General features: G+C 37.5%; 1 protein-coding gene across 1 annotated transcript in view; it reads left to right on the top strand.

Moving 5' to 3' along the window:
- Positions 1-20,813, top strand: part of NKAIN2 (sodium/potassium transporting ATPase interacting 2) — a 433,314-nt gene that overhangs the window by 89,843 nt on the left and 322,658 nt on the right. The window lies entirely within an intron of this gene.

Here is a 20,813-nt window from a genome sequence, read left to right as displayed (position 1 = left end):
GCCTCAAATGAAGGTAAATTGAAAGGTATCCTCATCTATATCTCTGCATTTCTACCATCGAAGATATGCTTTAGTGTGTCACAAAATGTATTTTTATTTTTAAGCAAAACTAATGTGAAATATTGATTATTATAGTGACCGTGCTGTAGACTTTTAAAACGTTGACTGATGAGGGATTTCTGAAGCAGAATAGAAATTTTTTAGAGATAAAATCTTGAAGATTAAATCCCTTAGTTTGCTTATTGCTCTGCTAAAGATTTTCTTGATTGGGCCCAAATAGCAATGACATAATTTGAACAATTAATGGGTTTTAATTGAGTACAATTGTTACCAGAGGTATATAATTTATTATTTAGATTAAAAATTAAACACTTTATTCTAAAATAGTCTATGAAAGACTTATAATACTTGCTTTTTTCATTAGGTTTCTTTATTTTGTGCTGTTCTTAGTTATATATATACTTGTTTTTGAGCATGTGGGTTGACTTTATATTTCTAACACAAATGCCTTTACTATTGAAATGATGTAGTTTTTAAATCTCTAAAACCAGCATCCTTCTTCTTTTGGAATGCAGTTAACACCAGGTAAGTCAAATGAGATAATCCATTCAAGGAGGTAGCGTATCTGGCTTGAGATGCTTGAGAGGTTACAAACCTGTATTTCTTAAAATTAACTTTTAAAGACAGATGGTAAAACGTTCTTCTACCTATCCCTGTTCAGAACAGAAAGACCCTGCAGAGACATTGACATTTTAAAACCCCAGAGATGATAACCTGCTTTAAAAGGCAAAATAACTGAGCTATAAAGTCACCAGGAATTACCTTTGCAGGGCTATATATTTTGGGGGTTGAGTGATGGGGTTAGTAGTAATACACATTTATAATCTATCATACAGGAGTTTTTAAATGTGCTCTGAGCATTTGCAAGGATGCTTATCTGATTTGACAGAGGCATTTCTATGATTCTAGTAGTGCATGGTCCTCCACACTCTGGGAAGCAGGCAGTCTTTTCCAAAGATGATGTGACCAATGAAAAGGGCTTGTTCAGGTAGCTCTTGGAAGGACATAGCCAGGACTGCTGCTGTGTCCATGTCAGAAAAGCAATACGCACTTTGCAAGGATTTGAATTCCTTACCCAATTTATACATCCCCGCTGTTCTATAATCCACTTTATTCAAAGAAAGTCCATACTGGAATGACACTTAATGATATTTTTAATTTTAAATAATCACCTTAAAAATTGGAAGGCATTTATTGAGGCATATTTACCTGTGTAAAATAATCTAGCAGACCAGTTTGTTTAATATACTAGTAAAAGGAGAGAGGGAGAAAAATAGAGAGATTTGAGCCAAGCAGGCTGCACAAATATTCTCTAATGTGTTCACTGCTCCATGTGATAACTGCAGGCACAAAATAAAGCTTGTGATCTTCATGACCTTGGACATGGGCATTGAAACCACAGCAAGGGTACATCCTGAAACATTAGAGTTCAAGACAGTTGCAACCCAAATGACTAAGAATTCTTCTAATGCACACAGGCAGGTAATGACTATTCCTTGGCAGTGCAGCAGTTAATAACATTTCTTTTCTTTTCATCTTATAAACTATGCTAGGCTCTGCAGAGCACATGAAAATTTAATATTTTTAACAAATAATCTAAAAGAAAACCATAAAGGGCAAAGTTATAATAGTTACCTGCACTAGGCTTTTCCTCCCCTTCCTCCTCAAAGGGTTTGAGAAAGAAGTATGTGTGCCATTTAATTCTTTAGCTTCTGTAACTGCCTCACATCCTTCAAGCAGTGCAGTGACAGGAGGAAGCAATGGTGATTGAAAAATGTACAGATATATGAAAACTCAAAATGGGACTCCTGAAACTGCTGACAATGCTTAGATTACAGAATATAAACAATCTTTTCTCAACCCACAAAAAATAAAATAGTTTGACCATACAAATGGGTCTGTTCATTTGTGGCTGAGGGAGAAATACTGGGAATTTAAATCAGGGAGGAAATTCTATGGTCTTATATATGTGAAAGAAGTGTGTTTATTTTCATAAAATACTTTGTAAATCATGATTCCTTCCCACAGTGAATATTGGCAAGGATGTTAAAGCAATCTTTAGTTATCTGCTAGAGTTTAGAATGTTTGTGGTCATTTTGCATATGTCTTTTCTATTTGTGTTTTTTTCTAAACTATTTTCCTTTTACTAATGAGCAAAACAGATTAGAGTCATTAACCAACCCAGTGTGTACATTCAGTAATGGAATGGCTTAATTACAAAAATATGGTACACAAGACTGACCTGTTTGATCTTCAGTTTTCTTTGTACATATAGTTGCATTGCAAATATATTTCCTTCATTGGAAAATCTGTGTATATCAATAATTATTCTTAAAATATCAATGGATAAATTTTAATTAGTATCCGCATAGCATTTAATTGATCTAATAGATAAATCTGTTCAAAATAATAATAGCAACAATGTATCACATTATGCATGCTTATGTATGTACATATATGCTTACACATGTGTGTATATACATATGTATATATATGCACATACATATAAACATACATGTATATGCATATATATACTTGTTATGCTTATATATAACTAAAATATTGTAAATAACAGCAATGGTACAAGGGATTAAAGGGAGAAATTATAATTATTTTGTTAATATAGGAAACACACTGCACATGAGGTAGTATAGTACTCATTGAAAATGAACTTGGATTACTTATAAATGTTAATTGCAAACTTTAGGGAAACCACTAAATTTTTTTCTTTTATTGAATATATTGTGGTGACATTGATTAATAAAATTATATACATTTCAGATGTACAATTTTATAATACATCACCTGTATATTGCATTGTGTGTTCACCATTCAAATTCAAGTCTCCTTCCATCACCATTTATCCCCTTTATACCCTCCTCTACCTCCCCTCAGCCCCTTTCCCTCTGGTAATCACCATAATGTGGCCTGTGTCTATGAATTTTGTTTTGTTTATTTATTGTTTTTGCTTAATCCCTTCACCTTTTTCACCCAGCCCCCAACTGCCCCCCACCCTGACAGCTGTCATTCTGTTCTCTTTATCTATGCGTCTGTTTCTATTTTGTTTATTAGTTTCTTTTGTTCATTAGATTCCACATATAAGTGAAATCATATGGTACTTGTCTTTCTCTGACGGGCTTATTTCACTTAGCATAATACTCTCCAGGTCTATCAAATGCTGTTGCAGAAGGTAAGATTTCCTTTTTTTCTACTGCTGAGTAGTATTCCAATGTGTATATGTACCAGTTGTTTGTTTGTTTGGTTTTTTTAATCTACTAATCTACTTATGGGCACTTAGTCAAAGCTAGTATTTCTGATGTGGACTTTGAGAGTCTCTTTTGGAAGTCAAAATATTAAGCACTAAACATTTCTTTCTTTTGCCTTCCTACTAAAGCAGTGGTAATTCTCCTTGAAGTAGTGAAGCTGTCACTGACTCACTAGGGAAAGTTTGCAAAATATAAGTATGAAAAATAAAAGCACAAAGATTAATATTCTAAGACAGTATGCTGCTGGAAATAAAAATAAAGCATATACAAACATGGCCTAAGCAATTGCTTAGCCTCATTTTGTATCTAAATCCCAGTTTACAGGGATCATTGTAGAACAGGAAATTTTATTCTATGCCCCAAATTTAAACACTATATTTTTGTAACTTTATTGTTACAGAGCTATGTAAAAATATAAGAATATGTTTGAATTAAGAACCCCATAGCTTTACATTTAGTATAATTTAATTGTTAAAAAATTGAAAACATACAATTTTTTTAAAAAATCTTGGAATATTTGGTCCACATTAAATGATCTTGTGTGAAGTAGGTCCTTAGATGTTGTAATAGCTGCAGAACTTACTTGGGAATTATGTCCGATTCAGCATGTCCCCAAGCTCCTAGTGTGCTCTCCGTCAGGGATAACCTTCTCAAAATCACCCCCTTCCTGTGAACCACCACCCTAACATGACCCCTGGAACTCATTTTAGAACTAAATTGGAATTGGCAGTTTCCAAATTAGCTTTGGAGGGCAAAATGTCAGTTTCTATGTCTGTCGGATTCACTCAGGGACAATTGATGCTTTGATGAACTATGGGAAATACAAAAATACAATCCAAGGAATATTAAATAGTGAAATAAATCCATTCCATTTTTTTTTCCTGCTTCTAGGATCTAGGCTCATTTAGGCAGAAAGAACAAATAAGTGACTATTTTCCTTGCCTTTTATATGATGACAGAACAACTCTAATTCTGTACTATACTTAAAATTTACATTGAAAATACAGTTGCACATCGGATTAGTAGTTCAGTATACCATAGGTAACCAGGGAACAATGTTCAGTAAATACTGGTATTAGATGTAAAGCAGTGCAAAGAAAATGAAATTATGTAACTGTCTTTCCTGATTGAGAATTATATGGAGCAATTTTGAAATATTTAAAGTGATTCACATACCAACATTGCACTTAAGGTGTTACTTTGCCTCCTCCTCTTTAAAGATTTATTTTTGATGTTTTATAAAGCAAAATATGTATTCAGCCTGATGCAACCAGCAAAGCAGCTTACAAGGTTAAAAGGAAAAAGATGACTCATTAATAAACAGCTATTTAGAGAATTATAATTAGTTTTTTTCCCTTCATTAGCGCATGTAGCCTGCTAGAGGAATGAGTCTAATGGCAATTGCAGGACTCCAGGGTCGCACACTCATAGGTAGAATAATATAGAAAACCGAAGTAATTAAGTGGTTTTTCAAAAAAAATGTCATCTTTTTTTTCTAGTGTAAAAAACGAGGCATTTTGCAGGGAAGTAGCTGCATTGACACCATGGGGACACTGTCCCTTTCCCACTCTGACAGAACAATCCCTAGTGACAGATTCTCCAATCTTATTTGAATCTCAAGTGAGAATGAGCTTAGTGATCTCAATTAGTCCTGGGGGGGGGGGGGGGGGTGTGCTAATATCACACAATTCGGCACACTCTGCAATTGCTCCCGAAGAGATCTGTCGCTCGCCAGACACTCGGAAGGGCTGTGACCCTCCTGGGGGTACATCTGATACACTGGCTTCATCAGGCAGCCTGCACAGCGGATGGACTCCAGCTTTTGCACTCCGATTTTACGAGCACTGAAATTAATCCATTAAGCATTTTGTATACCCAGACCCCCCACTACTTACTTTTTAACGCATTTATATAGTAAGTTAACTGTGGCATCATGGTGTGCAGCATAATGAGTTCAATTCTTCTTGTCTCTTTGCTTCCTGTTTCCTTCTTCTCAATGGAAAAAAAAAAAAAAAACAAAACAACAACACAAAAAACAACCAAGATAGCTTAAGTTTAATATTGCCAAATAGCCAAATAATTAGTGCTGCCAGATATTTTTTCTCTTTAAAGTTTCCACAGAAAATTTAAAGCCACAAGCACAGTTTTGAAAATAAAGGCAGCAGAATATTATCTAATAGAAATAATGGATGTGACTGTACAGTGCACAAACCACAAAGTATTAGTTGGTTATAAAATAATGAGAAGAGAGTATCTCACTGCAGTCTTCTAACATGGGAAAGGTGGGCCCTCAGTCTGTGACTAATTCCAATGTTTATTAAGAAGGCAAATTGTAGCAGCTTTATGGGTTTCTTTTAGAAAAGTGAAAAAAAAAAAATAAACCACAATGTAAATGTGATTTTAAGGGTTATAACATTTCCCAGGTTTCGATCACTTTCTTTGTGATAAGCATGTTATTTTCTGAATAATTCCATTCTCCTGAGTATTTCATAAGAGCGAAATCTCTCTAAGGGGCACAAGTGACATGGTCTCATTTGGAAAACGTTATGGAAGAGTCAAGCTGAAATGCAAATGAGATACAAACCCTAGTATTTTCCTTGACAACTGTGGAATTACTAAATCTGAAGACATATGAAGATTGAAAAAGGAGGGGAATAAAATAATTGCATATTCAGAGAAAAGGAGAAACCAGTATGGTTTGGGTGATAAATTTATTGGCACAACAAAAACGCTTTTGTAACAAATTAGAGTAATCATACAAAGTATTATTGATGGAAGAAATATGGCTCCAGAATTACATATTCTCACAGGAGACTTTGTAATCTAAATCATTACTTGACCATGTTTTGGGCCAAAGTTCAAGTTCTGTTTCCCCCAGAATGTGTTAAAGGCAAAATCAACATGAGAAGACGGCACTTGGAGTAGCACATAGCGCGTGCTGTCTGTGACATCTATCACCCCTCCGATCTCCAGGGTCTGTTCGATCTGTTTATTTTCCCGGAAGCTGTCCACTGGCTTGAGAAGGTGCCTTTCCCAGAGAGAGCAGAGCCAGCCTTTCAAACGTTATAGAACTGCTGTCCTCGGGATTTTTAATGATTTTTTGTTTGCTTGCTTATCTTAATTGATAAACTGCCTTATAAGAGAGAAACTCAAGTTTACTTTAAGCTGAAATGTTCTCTTTAGACGTTCACTCTTACATATCTGGGTAAATGAAAAAAAAATGTTAACATGAATTTTTAAAAATCACCATGTGTGATGACTTTACATTGATTTTTTGTGTGTTTTCATAGTATAACTGTGTTTTCATAGCATAACCTTTGTTTATGTGTCAAAATTATATATATCTCAATCACTGGCAAATACCATCATCATTATTCTAATTATTGGTCAGTTTTTTTTCCTCTATGTATTATTAATATAATTTACCAAAAAACTAAATAATAGCTCATTGTTTAAAATATTTGAACATTATAGGTAAATTTTCAAGTTGCAATTAACTTAAAATAATGTAAAACAACTCCTAATTTTCCTCAGCTTTCTGAAAAATGCATGGAGTTTGGCCATTATTTTAAGACGGGTAGGAATAATATGATCTATTTATAAAATTCTACTTATAAAATATTGCCATGACTGTTGTGAAAATATTCCATAGGGGAGGCAAGAGTAGTAAGAGGAAACATAGTTTGCATACTTTCATGTCCAAGTTATAGATGCTTTTGGCTTAGATTGAGGACACAGCAGGGGAGACAGTAAAGTTATGCCATTCAAGATCATATCTAGTTAAATTCTTAATACTGGGTGAGGTTAGGGCAACAGGATGCAGGGTGTAGGAATAGAATGATCAGAGTTGACTTCTAGGCTGGTAGTCCCAAACCATTAGGGGAATTAGGTGTTTTTATTTATTGAGCTGGAGGCAGACCGGACAGATATCGGAAAGGAGGAAGAATATGTGTGCAGAACCAGTTGCTCTGTTTGACCTCATTCTATCTGAGCTGCCCATTAGACATCCCAAGCAGGGTTGTCAAGGAAACAAAAGTATACGTGAATCCTGCATTTAAAAGTGGTTTTGAATGGGAAACGTAAATTTGAGCCATCGGTATATAAATGGAAGTGAAAGGCACACACAAAATAAGCTCTCTTAGGGCAGACACATAGAGAAAGGAGACAGACGGTTAAGAACAGTGCGTTGGGATCTAAGACTTTATTACTCAGGAAGAGGAGGCCCCAGTGAAGGAAAATAGGCAGAGTGGGAGGGAAAGGAGGAAGAAAGGAAGGAGATGTGTCCCAGCACTCAGGTTAGAACAAAACCAATAAGATGGAGGGATGATAAATTGTGACAAGAATGAGGATTGAGCCGAAACCGGTTTGGCTCAGTGGATAGAGCGGCAGCCTGTGGACTGAAGGGTCCCAGGTTCGATTCCGGTCTAGGGCATGTACCTTGGTTGCGGGCACATCCCCAGTAGGGGTTGTGCAGGAGGCAGCTGATCGATGTTTCTCTCTCATTGATGTTTCTAACTCTCTATCCCTCTCCCTTTCTCTCTATAAAAAATCAATAAAATATATTTAATTTAAAAAAAAAGAATGAGGATGGAAAACAATACCAAATACGACAACGTGGACCTTATTGCTGACTTTGAAAAAAAGTAATTTCAATAGAGAAATAATAAAGTTTTATTAAATGAGCTGAGATGAGAAAATTGAGAGTGAATAAAGTCAGCTTCTTCAAGGACTGTTGCTGTAAGAAGCAGAGAAATAGGAGGGCCTTAAGGTAGTCTAGGGAGGTTTGTGTGCTTTTGTATGTTTTTGTTAAATGCAGATCCTGGAGCACATATTTATGCTGAGAAGGAAATCTAGTGAGAGGAAGAAACTGATGGAGCAGTAGCAAAGTTCTTGAATAGCTGAGAGGAGATGGGACTCAGGGCGGAACAGCGATGGGGCATCGATAACAAGAAGAAAATGCAGAGCCCATAAGTGTAGATGCAGGTCAATTGGTGGATGTAGTAGTGAGACAATACAGACATTCTCCTGTAATTGCTTCACTGTGCTTCGCTAGAATCAGGGGCAAGAATCATCAATTTGAGTGATAAAGGGGTAAGGAGTCAGGGTTTTGAGAAACAGGGGAAATTGTATGTGAATGGAGTGAACCACGAGATTAGACTTAACATTGGTTTTTCTAAATAATAATGATAAACAGGTGCTGAGCCATCCACATGGTTGCCAAGTGTTACTTCTGAACTATGAAACACATGGATGCTGTAAGCCAACACAGCCATTTGCCTACAACTGTTACCGCATTAGCATCATGCTCTTTTGAACTGATTGAACAAATTAGATTCAGAGAACTGACTAGTGAATAAGCTTCAGTATCAATTTTCTGTATTAGTTGCTGGCCACTGGGCATTGACTGGACTCATGCTGGGCTATGCTGATAAGTCTCCTGCCATTCAGTCCCTGGAACTTGGAATAGGACCCTGGGATATTAGTGCTCTGCACTGAATCTCAAGAGGGCGGACCCATTCAGGTTCTGTGTTCATCTGGCTTCTCTCTACATTTAGTCAATGACAGAGCTTCTCTCTACATTTAGTCAATGACAGGTACTGTCCAGATTGGTAGAAAATTGGCAAAAAGAAATAAGAAGCCAGATATTTCTTTTCCTCTCCCTGTGTGCCAGGGGCCCCACCATGACTACACCTCCTCTGTGTCCTGCTGGCCGTACCTGCTGTGGGTCCAATTCTAACAGTGTCCCCCAGGCATGGGTTCCAGTGGCTCTGGTTCCATTCCCCGTCTCCAGCCTAGGATTGAAGGGAGCTCTTGGCTGCTGCTATTCTCATATTTTTCTCAATATTTTCAGGTCGCCACCTCAGTTCTTTCATCATGGATGTAATCAATTCCCTGCCTTATTAATTCAGTTTCCACTTCCTAAAGTGCTTTCTATGTTTCTGATTGGGCCCTAACTGATACAGGTTTTATGTATGGTAAAGATAATGGCACAACAATTCTATCTAGGAAAAAGGCAAGATAAGCAGGCTTGGAGAAAGTCTAGGAGTATAGAAATAATTCTCTGATTGCAGAATAAGTAACTACACTTGATTTTCTTTCTATAATGAGAAAATACCTCTAACAGAAGAGAATATGTCATATATCTTCATGAAAATTTCATCAAGACATCCAATGTTAGAGCCACAATGTCAGTTGCACATCAGGGAAGACATTATGAAAGCAACTTGGCTTATGTTGGCGAAATATTATTGTAGCCCACTTATCCTATCTCATACCAGAGTCTCTGTTATTATTTTTTTTAACTTAAGGAAATAAATAAAAATTCTGGAATAAAATGCCAGAATATTCAATGTGTTTACCAAGTGGAAGAGCAGGGGATCTGGTACTGAAATGGAGGGAGAATTTTACTTTTTAATGTTTATGTCTTTTGAAACTATTTTCACACGTTTTAACTACTTGCACTTATGACTCACCTAATCAGGTTGCAAGAAAGAGACCCTGAGAAACCTGATCCATTGTTGGGTGATTAATGCAAAGATTAACAGAAACGAGGTGCAGCTACTATAGCTACTTTGGTCCTGGTGATTCAGTGATGCAGGGAATTATGGCTACATCCCTTTTGAGAGGACCTGACTTCTCTTTTTCACCCATGCTTAGAACTTCCTTAAGAAGTATCTTTGGGCTTGTCAAGCAGCTGCAATTGAAAGATATATCCCAGGGGCTATGTTTCTGCTCCCCTCTCTTGCAGCTAGATGTGAGCATCTAAATAGTTTACAGTAATGGAATACAAACAGAAATATGTGTGTCATCTCAAGGAAATGAATTTTAAGTATCAAGTGTGATATTTAGCCTCTTTCCCCTTCTACTGGCTGGATGTGGACAAAGTGAGGAGGTCTTAAGGAAGTTAGCGGGACCGCAAGAGGGAAGGAGCCAGGGTTTCTGAATCACCGCATGGAGCAGAGGTACCATAAGTATCATTGGGACTCCTGAGAGTCCCAGAGACTCTTTCACAAGGTCTGAAACTATTTTTATAACAACACTTAAGAAAACATCAGTGATATTAGTAAAGGTGACTTTTTGATACTGTATAATGAAATTAGTTAATATTTGGGAGATCTGCATAATTCAACAAACCAATAATTTGCAAATGACTCACACATGTTACAAATCATCCAGGGGTAAAAAAAAAATCCATTCCAAGTGCAAGACATACAAATGGATTTTAATATAAAAGGTATGAAAGTTCATTGATATGGTCCAGATTCCAAATCACAACTAACCTTTAAAAAAATGACCACTTGTTGAGTTTGGGTATAGTATCAAAGAAGACTATCCATCGTTATTTGAAATGCTTATAAATATCTGAAAGGACAATGAAGTTGCTCTTTCCCTTGTTTAGTACATTTCATCATGAGACTATATATATATTTTTTAAGTATATTGCAACCAAAACAACATGTCACAAGAAATTAAATAAGGAAGCAGGTATGGAGTCCTTATGTTGTCCGTTAAGCCAAAAATTACAGAGAGTCACAAAAATATAAAAAGATGCCATTCTTCTCTCCAAATTTTTGTTTAGGAAATGTTTATTTTTCATAAAAATGTATTATTTATGGTAACATGCAGTGGGTTTATTACTTAAAAATTAATGCATATATATAATTCCCTCACTTTTAATTTTTACAACTGTAAGTATTAATATATATAAAATAGCCTGTGGAAACAAAAGGTCATTAATATTTAAGCATGTAAATGGGTCTTAAGATAAAATTTTTGTGAACCACTCTTGTGGAAGAAAGCTACCTGCTGATCAGGAACTGTTATGGTGCAAGAAATAAACTCTATTGAGCTTGAGGCATTATGTATTTGGGGTCTACATGTTATATCAGTTAACTATATTCTAACTAATACACACCCTTAAGATCTCTACCCCACACCCAAGAATGAGATATCATATATTTAACTGAACTTTTCTGTAGCACTGACTTGATAGAACTTGAATATCTGCACATCTACCATTAAGGGGAGTAGGTTGATGGTTGCCAAATAATAAAGATCAGCCAAACAGAAAAGTTTTAGAGAGCTTTTAAAGATGCTAGCTGCTTATATTCTTCAGGGACAAAAATAATTGAATGTCTCCTTAACATTGGTCAGGAATCTTCATCTGTAAATGTTACTTTTAAGCCACAGATGAGTATTTGCATATGTTAACATTTGCATTATTTGATTCTAAGCTTCTCGGTGCTTTAATATGAAAGCACACATTTTGTGCTTATCAACCCAGCTGTAAGGCTATCAAAATGACTTCTGTTTTCAGACACATCAAATTAATCGATCACTTTATTTACAATAATAAACAGTTCAAGTGATATGGTGTATTTGTTTTTAGAGGAATCTTGGACTGCAGATAGTTTGGGGGAATAGTAATTCTTTTTCTCTATTTGTCAGATTTATGATTGAGGTAATGCAGTTACCTAATTCTCTTTGTATTCATATAAAAGGTATAAGACAAATGCTTTACTGTAATCCTATATTCAATCAATACATTATTTCAAAGACTACTGACTGTGGAAAGAAAAAAAAAGTGCAGTTTATATTGTTGATATCTATGATGCATGCTTCCTGTCCAAGAGGGAAAGAAGGAAAATTAATTTATAGGCAATCTATATTTTTATTCATTTTCCAACTTTTCTCTTTCTATCAGATGTAACTGATATCATCAGGAGACAGGCACCTAGCCAAATGGAAACAAATGTGGGCTCAATGTCTGCTCTGTCTGAGGGGCCCAGCCCCAATCTGGGACAGTTCTGTGTAATGTGCTCACGGCTTAGAGGATTTATCCTGAAGATATTCCTTGATAAGTCTTTTCAAGTCTGTTCAAGCTACACAGTATTGAGGCAGTTCATGTCATATGATTCTCTGTGAGAAGCTCATAGCTAACGGGCAGTGAATGTAAAACAGGGAAGCTTGGTGGATCTGTGGGATTTCTCTGTCCTCAATTATACCCACATACAGAGTAAAAAGAAGAAAACAATGCCCCAATCTGTTACAGGGACTAGAAAAGTCCCATCTCGTGCAATGTCCCAAGGAGAACAACATTTATTTCCTGTTACCAATTTCAGATTTCTCTGTTTGCATTCATATTGCCAACTTCCGTGTATTTGGAGTGATAACGTAATCATGACTGTGTGTTCCACTTAACCGTTGTGAAAGAAAGAGAGTGAGCAACAAAATTACGTGTGATCTGTTGCTCATGGCATTGAAATAGCTAATGGTTTTCTGGCACGTGTCCAGAAATGTCCGAAAGGACTTAGATATTTTGCAGTTCATTAGTCCTCACCACAGTCAGTGAAGTAAAAGCTATTTTCCTCCTCATAGTGCAGATGAGGAAGCTGAAAACTAGCAGTTAGCAATTTGCCTGATCTCCTTCTCCCAATTCTGTTGGTCCTCAAACAGAATTGCCATTCAACCATGTACCTCAAGCCAGAAACTGGGGGATTTGCTTTCACTTCTCTCCCAAGCTTTCTCTCCCTTCACAGTAACCAAGTCATATTAATTTCACCCCCTAATACCATTACTAGAGATAATGTCCATCCCACAGTTACTGGCTGACAGAAATCATCAACTCTTGACTGACCCACAGATAAACTTTCCCAATTGTTTTCCTGGCTGCCTGTCTGACTCTCTCCAATCCATTTTCAGCACTGGCAAAAGGGTGATCTTTCTAAAAGGGCAAATCGTCTAAGGTCATATACCTGCTTGAAACACTTCAGTGGCTCCGTTAGCTACAGAATAAAATCAAACTCTCCAGTGTGATATACAAGGCCCTCCACAATTTGACCTCTGCCTAGCTCTACTTTTATTACTCCCTACCCTCCCCCACCATCCGCAGCTCCTTGTATTTGCACTCCTTTTGCACTGGATCTGATGAGCATGTCTTTGCTACTCCCTCTGCCTTCATGCCCCTTTATTTTTACTTCTTTTGGCTAAACTCTATTTAACCAGACACTTGGCTCACTGACAGTCTCAAAGAAGGCTTGCTGATGCCTCTCTCTTATGTTCCCACCCCTATCCACTTCGATACTTCTAGTACATATCACACACCTATCTCTTGGGTGTGTTGTCTTCATCTGTATCCATGAACTTGCATGAGAAGCCTGGACCATCAGCTAGCTTGGCTCTAAATCTTCCCTTCCCCTTTTTGCCTGAATGATTTGAAGCAATTTATTGCTTTTATCTGGCTTTTAGTCTTCTCATTAGTAAAATAGGAATATTAATTACACTAACGTTAGACAGTTAGTGTATATATGAGATGATTTGATAGGAGTAACACTCTTAGTTTTGGACTCATACAGTGAAATTATTAAATAAACACAAATGATCAATATTAGCTATTCCCTGGGAACATAATATAAATACTTTTTTTCCCATTGAATTATCTTCATACAACTTAACCATTCTCTGAAATTATCTTGTTTATATATGTTAAACATCTGTCTTCTAAGAGGTGGTAATGAAAATTCATGAGAACAGTGAACTTGGCAAACTTGTTCACTATTGTAATTTTATTGCTAGCATGTCATTGGCAGTCAATATATGTTATTTGAATAAATGAAAAGAATAAATAGAATATGATGCAACCTAGAAAAGCTGACATGTGTAAGGAATGGAGAAGTATTCAAGTAGAATTAACGACACATTCAGATATTGCAGAGAATTACTGTGGATCACCTTCCCCGAGAATCAGTGGTGCTCTACAAGACTATATAAGATTATATTGATAAGTTGATGTCACTTAATTAAATTGTGTGCCTTTTTATCAAGATACATTCGATAGTCTGTGCTAATCACAAAAATTATTGAGATGGACAAGGGCTCATGTGTGAGGGTAGTATTTGCTTTGTGATACATAACTGCTGACAGTGATTTGATTCTTTCACTCACTTGTTAAATCGTCCTCAACTTGATTTCTAGCTGTAAGCCACTGCTGTTACTAAATGGCCAAGACTGAGTCATTTAACTTTTGTTGACCATTTAAAAATAATATCCCTGAAATTGTAAGAATAGAGTCCAGAAGAGACAACTGCTATAGGACATAACATCATGGTGCCAAATATCTGGTCAAGTGAGAAAAGGCTCAACCAGTGGAAAAGGCTCGACACCCGCATATGTTTTCTTGTAGCCAGCTAGGAGGTGTAAAAAGTTGTGTTGCACATTTTTACAGGTCGGCTGTAGAGAAGTCCATCAGTGGAACTGGGCATGTCAGGGAGATGGACGAGGTACTTTGAGAAGCTGTGAAAGAAAATATAAGAGTTCCTTAGGCACTGACAGCCCTCTCACAATTCCTTGAGGCTATTATTGACCTGCTGGGATGCTTCCTCCCTCTAATAGTGCTCTGTACCCACGCACCCAGTCTCTGTCTCAACAATGCATGATTATAACCGCTCTTGTATATTTTTAAACATAAAGATTCCCTGGCTTCTGGCCAGACTGATTGCATCACTGCATCCTAACACTGTAAATTTTAATTTCTATAGCTAATGGGATCATAAGTCCAGATCAGTCTTTATATCCCCTGGTTCTTCTACTATAATTCATTCTATACTTGATCTTAGCCAAAAGGCCAAGAACTGATACTATTGTAGTTCACCCTAAAAGTATGCTAGTTTGGACAATGCATTTTATGTACATAGGGTGAACATAGGGTAATTATCTTGAGAGTCCAACATCAAGATTTCCTCTCAACTACTGTTTCTTATATACTAGTATATGCTCTATATATGGAGCTCTCATTAAGCTTCCTTTGACATACATACATTTATACATGTGTATGTATATATGTATACATGTACAGGGTATGGCAGAAGTAGGTTTATAATTGTGAGTACACAAAACAGTTTATTGTTGTATTGTTATTTAATTATTGCATTATTTTTCCATATGAACAATTGTAAACCTACTTTTGCCCCACCCTATACATACATACATATTTTTTTAGATTTCGATTTTACAGCAGCAACAACTAGGGTCCTCCATCTTCTATAAAATAAAGTGTGGCATAAATAAAGTTTTCTTCGATCACTGCATTCTCTCAGAGTATATGAAATGACTCGCCTGCCACTTGCATGAAACTGAATGCATGAACTGAAGTGCTTCAGAATGTGTATCACCTGCCCCTTGTCATTTAAACAAAGCATCAGAGCCAGCGGTAAAGGAATGGTATGCCAGTGTCTGCCTGATTACCTCCATTTCTATTTACCCATTGCTTTGTGCTCAGCGATGACAAGCATTCACTGAAGCTGAGACGACAAACGAACCACACAAAAGCCAAAGTGTATCAGTAACAGAGGTGCAGTCTAACATTTGTGGAGCTCCCTGGCTTTAAATTTGGATTCTTCTCACATCCATAATGTCAACAAGTAAATCTGTCGGTCGATGGCTTAAATCTATATAAAATCAGAATAAGAACACTCGTTCCCACCTTTTAAAGATGGGTTAGTTGGTTTCTAAATGTAAGAACTCAGGGAAAAAGTCAGCATAACCTGTACCTTGTTCATTTCTGCCTCTCCACCTCAAGCCCAGACTGAGACCTAATTGGTGGTTAATAAATACTAACTGAAGTAAACTGAATAAACTAATAAACAGACAACTAATAAAATAACACTGCTCTGAGTCAGTAGTTGTCAACCAGGGTCAATTTTGCCTACCAGGGGATCTTTGGTAATATCTGAAGACATTTTCCATTGTCACAATGAAGGAGAGGTGTGACTGGCATGTAGTGGGTGAAGTCCTGGGATGCTGGTAAATATTCCACAATGCACATAGCACCTCTAACAACACAAGAACTTCCAGCCCAAGATGCCAATAGTGCCAAGGTTGAGAGATCCTGCTCTAGGCCTTTAAACCTTACTTATCCATTTTACAAACTTGTTTTCCTCCTCTAAAGCCAAAAAAATTGCCCTTCTTAGTTTTGGATGAAGATCAATTTTATTGACTTGGCCATTAGGACACTGACAAATTATATTATTCCCTACCTACTTACCTACCTACCTATGCTTGTTTCCAATCATCACTATGTCATTGGAACCATTGACAGCAATGGTTCTCCATATCGAAGTCACCTGGATGGCTTATTAAGTCCCTTTTCCAGAGATTTGGATTTAGCAGGTCTGGGGTGGGGCCCAAGAATTTGCATTTCTCACCAGTCTGCTGGTTGTGCTGCTGCTGCTGGTCTAGGTACCCCACTTTGAAAATCACTGATCTGCAGCGACATGATCCATTTCTGTACAAATCTCCCAAATGACTGTGCTCTTTCCCTCTCCCAGGTCATTTTTGGTAAAGACCTTCTGCTCTCTAGATAGATAGATAGATAGATAGATAGATAGATAGATAGATAGATAGATGATAGAATCAATGTCATTATTCACAAGTTCCATATTTTCAAATTTTCCTACCTGCTAAAACTGTATTTATAACCCCCAAATTAATGCTCACAGTGCTTTCATGATAATTCATGCACATGTGCAGAGCAGCAAAATATTTGAGTCACACACCCAATGCACACGTTCTTAGCTGAGGCTAAACAAGGGGATGCTCTGCCCTCTTGTTTCAGCTCTTACACTGTAAACAAGTGCCCTTTCCCTAGTCTATTTATTGCCACATTCCTGCATGTGTCTGTTTTGTTTTATTTTTATTGCTGATTTTGCTGGTCAAAACGGCCCCCAAACATAGTGCTGAAATGCTGACTAGTGTTCCTAAGCACCAGAAGACTATGATGCTCCTTATGGAGGAAATGTGTTTGTTATGTAAGCTTCCTTCAGGCGTGAGTATTAGTGCTGTACACTGTGAGTTCAATGTTAATGGATAAACATATATATTATATAAGGTGTTTTAAAAGGGAGATACACGTCAAATGGATTACTTTTTAACCAGAAGCTCAGAGGAACCTAATCTTATTTTTCCTGTAGAAGTAATAATTCTACACTCACTAACTTGTGTTTGCAGCAACTTTATAGAGCATAACTCGCAAGTAACAAGAATCCACTGTGAACAAATATTTCTCACCATCTTCCCCACCACTGTTCCCAACTGCCCTGTGAGCTTAGAAAAGCTTCCTTTCTTTGCATTCAAATAGCTCTTCCTATCTGCAAGACACTTTGAGCAATAAAATAACGTGCTGCAAAAATACTGCTGTGACTTTATAATGCCCTACTTGGCTGGGTTTGTATTTTATATTCTTTCGGTTTTTCCTTTGTTAAGCATAGTGCTGGGTACTTAATGTGTGTTTACTAAATATTACTAAATAAATTAATTCAAATGTGAATATGTCATCTCTGTGGAGGGACATTGCAATGTTAGCATGGATTAATTTGCTTATTCCCTGAAACCTAATAACTCCCTGAGGAAAGAGACCACCTCACAAGTCAGCATTAAGAAAAGATAAGTTGCAGAATGACTTTCTGGGGGATAAAAGTTCAAATCCTTTACATCCTATTTCGCTGTGTGTGCATGTATGTCTATGGATCTGAATCCATTATTATGGTTCAACTGAATTAAGTGTTTTTGAACCAGTGAACCTAAGAAGGAAAGTAAAAGCCCACTTATTCGCATGTCAGAAAATAAGGGAGGGGGAAAATGTCATAACACTCACTAATTATCAAACAAGGCGTCCATTTTCATTCCCTGTCCATTTCTAGATCATGGACTCTTCTGGAAACTCATTTTTGGCACCAAAGTAGAAAACTCTCACAGGTGGATATTGCTTTCAGGAGCAGTCAGAGTAATGGATATCCCCAGACTCTGGACAAGCCACATGTCGGTCCCCATCTTTCACCCCCTGAAGACATTTGAAGGCATAGGTTATCATAGCGCCGGCCTGAGAGGATAGATATAAGGCCGATTGCAGTAGACCTGGAAGACAGCCCAAAGCTCTATAAATGTTTAATGTTCTTTCGTGTTTGCCACCAGTGCAAAATTGTTTTGTTTGTTTTTTTGTGGTGTGTGTCTTTTGGTTTTTTTTCTGGTCCTTTTCCCTAAAGGCTTTCATATCAAAAACTCAGAGGTGAACGGGTCGGGGGTTATCTTGCGTTAGCTGATTCTCATCTAACGCTGAAGCAACATTTTATGCATCTTCCTTATTTGAAATAGAGTTGATCCAAAACACATAACCATGGGTGTGGCTTGAGCACAAACCAGTCAGAATTGAAGCCAACCATAGGGTGAGCTGAGTCCCAGAAGCCCTTTGCTGTGCCATGTGGAAAGTAGAAGTTGCTGGGTCTTGAGCAGGATGGGGAGGGGCCTTCCTGGAAGGGGAGCCTGGCCAGAGGTGCCAAACCCAGAGAGCTTGGGGCAGTGCTGTTTACTAACTGTTTGGAAGTATTTTAATATTCTAGCAATTAGCCAGGGCTAAAGCTAACAGTCTGGAGATCAACTATGAAGGCAAATTACTAAATGAGAACTTTATTCTGAGAAGTGCTAACCAGTAGAAGGCTGATTTTTATTTTTTTAAATATACTTTTATTGATTTCAGAGAGGAAGGGAGAGGGAGACAGAGATAGAAACAACAATGATGAGAGAGAATCACTGATCAGCTGCCTCCCGCACGCCCTCCACTGGGGATCAATCTTGCAACCCGAACATGTGCCCTGACCGGGAATGGAACTATGACCTTCTGGTTTACAGGTTGACGCTCAACCACTGAGCCACACCAGCTGAGTGACTTTTTTTGAGATGCTATCTGAACATTGGGTTTGGTTTCTGTCTTTCCCAAAGGGAGAAATGGCATCTGCAGCCGAAAGTTTTCTGATATGGGCAGAAACCTATTATACATTTTCTATCCCATCCCAAGTTTGACATCCATGAACAGAACTTCAGAAACTTTCACTACAGAATAGATCAGAGAAGGCCCAGAACTGTAATTTTTAAGGAAGGTGAACATATTGGAGCTTTTTCATCTTACCTTCCCCCAGAAGATGGTGATGGGTGATGTGCTCCTCTCTCTCTCTCTCTCTCTCTCTCTCTCTCTCTCTCTCTCTCTCTCTCTCTTTTTCATGGCCAGTGAGCAAGTGGGAGGAACCATAACCACAGCACAAAGGAGCTCAGGAAGGCATGAGAGCGCCAAATCCAGAATCTAAGCCTGTAAAGGGAGGGAGGGACTAGTCTGCCCTGGGTCTGGGAGGCCCGGCATGTGGCAAAGGCTGTTGCAAGTACTATGAGGAACTAGGAAAAGAGAAATAAAGAAACATGAAAAAAATTTTTATGGCCATACTTCTGGGACTGCTTAGGTATTTTGATGGAAACTTCTTAGTTTTTACAATATATTTAAATAAAAATTTTCGTTTCCTCATCCTGGTTTCCATGAAATGAACAACTATATTGCAGTAACCCAGCATTGTGCTGTGCAAGGTATAGGTGATCAGTAAATACACATTGAGTGATTAGGGGCTTGCTAACCAGGTTAAAAAATCCAAAGATGAATGCTTACTGAGTAGTATCAGTTAAATCTCCAAGTTAGAAATGGACTGCAATGAGGGTTGATATTCTGAAAATTATTCTTGTCACAGACATAGCTGTCAGCTGATGATGTGAAGTTTGTATGTGTGGGCAAAGAGGGTTAGCAGGTATCTGTAATCATTCTGTCCTTTGGACCTATTGTTTTCTTAACCTGTCAATGGCAATTGGGCGTGGTATGACCTTTTGAAATCCGGGACTGTGCCTGTCTTGTTCACCAGGGCCTGACACAGAGCAGCTACTCGATAAATATTTGTTCAATGAATGAGGAGCCCTTTAACAGTCGGGAGCATATACCTCTGCAGAGCAACAGACTAAACCCATTCTGAAATCTCTTCTGCTTTCTTGCCTCTTCACATTCAAGAGTCAGAACACACAGAGGGGGACTCGCCATCAAGTGAAAACCTCCCAGCGACTACAGAGTCTAAGTTTAAATATAATTTTTTCAAGTTGTCTTCTAGGATTCAGAGTGCTTAGTTTCAACAAAGTGTTCCCAGAGGAAGTTCAAAGAGCAGGCAAAAACATGAAAAGACTGAGTCTATTTATAAATTACTTTCGGTGCTGTACAGAGTATGGTCAAAACTTGAACTCCTTGTGATCTTGTAAACCCTCCAACCTCCCTGGCCTCAAACTCACTACCCTCCTTGCTACCTAAGTCAGGGAGTGGATTTAATGGGTTCTGTTGGTTACTAATCTCTATTTCGCAATCCAGCACTTGTGGTTATTTTTCTGAAACAAGAGGCTCCAGGTAAAAAGTGATTTATCTGGTTCCTTGATGCCAAACGACCACTTCACCTCATATATACAGTTCACTGAACAACTGTGCTTCTTTATATGGGCAGAATCTGGGCAGTGTGTCTATTACAGAAAAGGTACTTATGCCACCTTTTCTAATACCACTGTTCCTTTTCTTTTCCGAATTGAAAGTACTTTAAAAACTAGAAAATACACTTTGGCATCTTCTAAATTTCTAATTAT

Source organism: Eptesicus fuscus, chromosome 10 (assembly GCF_027574615.1).
Source record: "Eptesicus fuscus isolate TK198812 chromosome 10, DD_ASM_mEF_20220401, whole genome shotgun sequence".
NCBI classification, from domain to species: Eukaryota; Metazoa; Chordata; class Mammalia; order Chiroptera; family Vespertilionidae; genus Eptesicus; species Eptesicus fuscus.
This window is presented reverse-complemented; position numbering and strand designations above follow the sequence as displayed.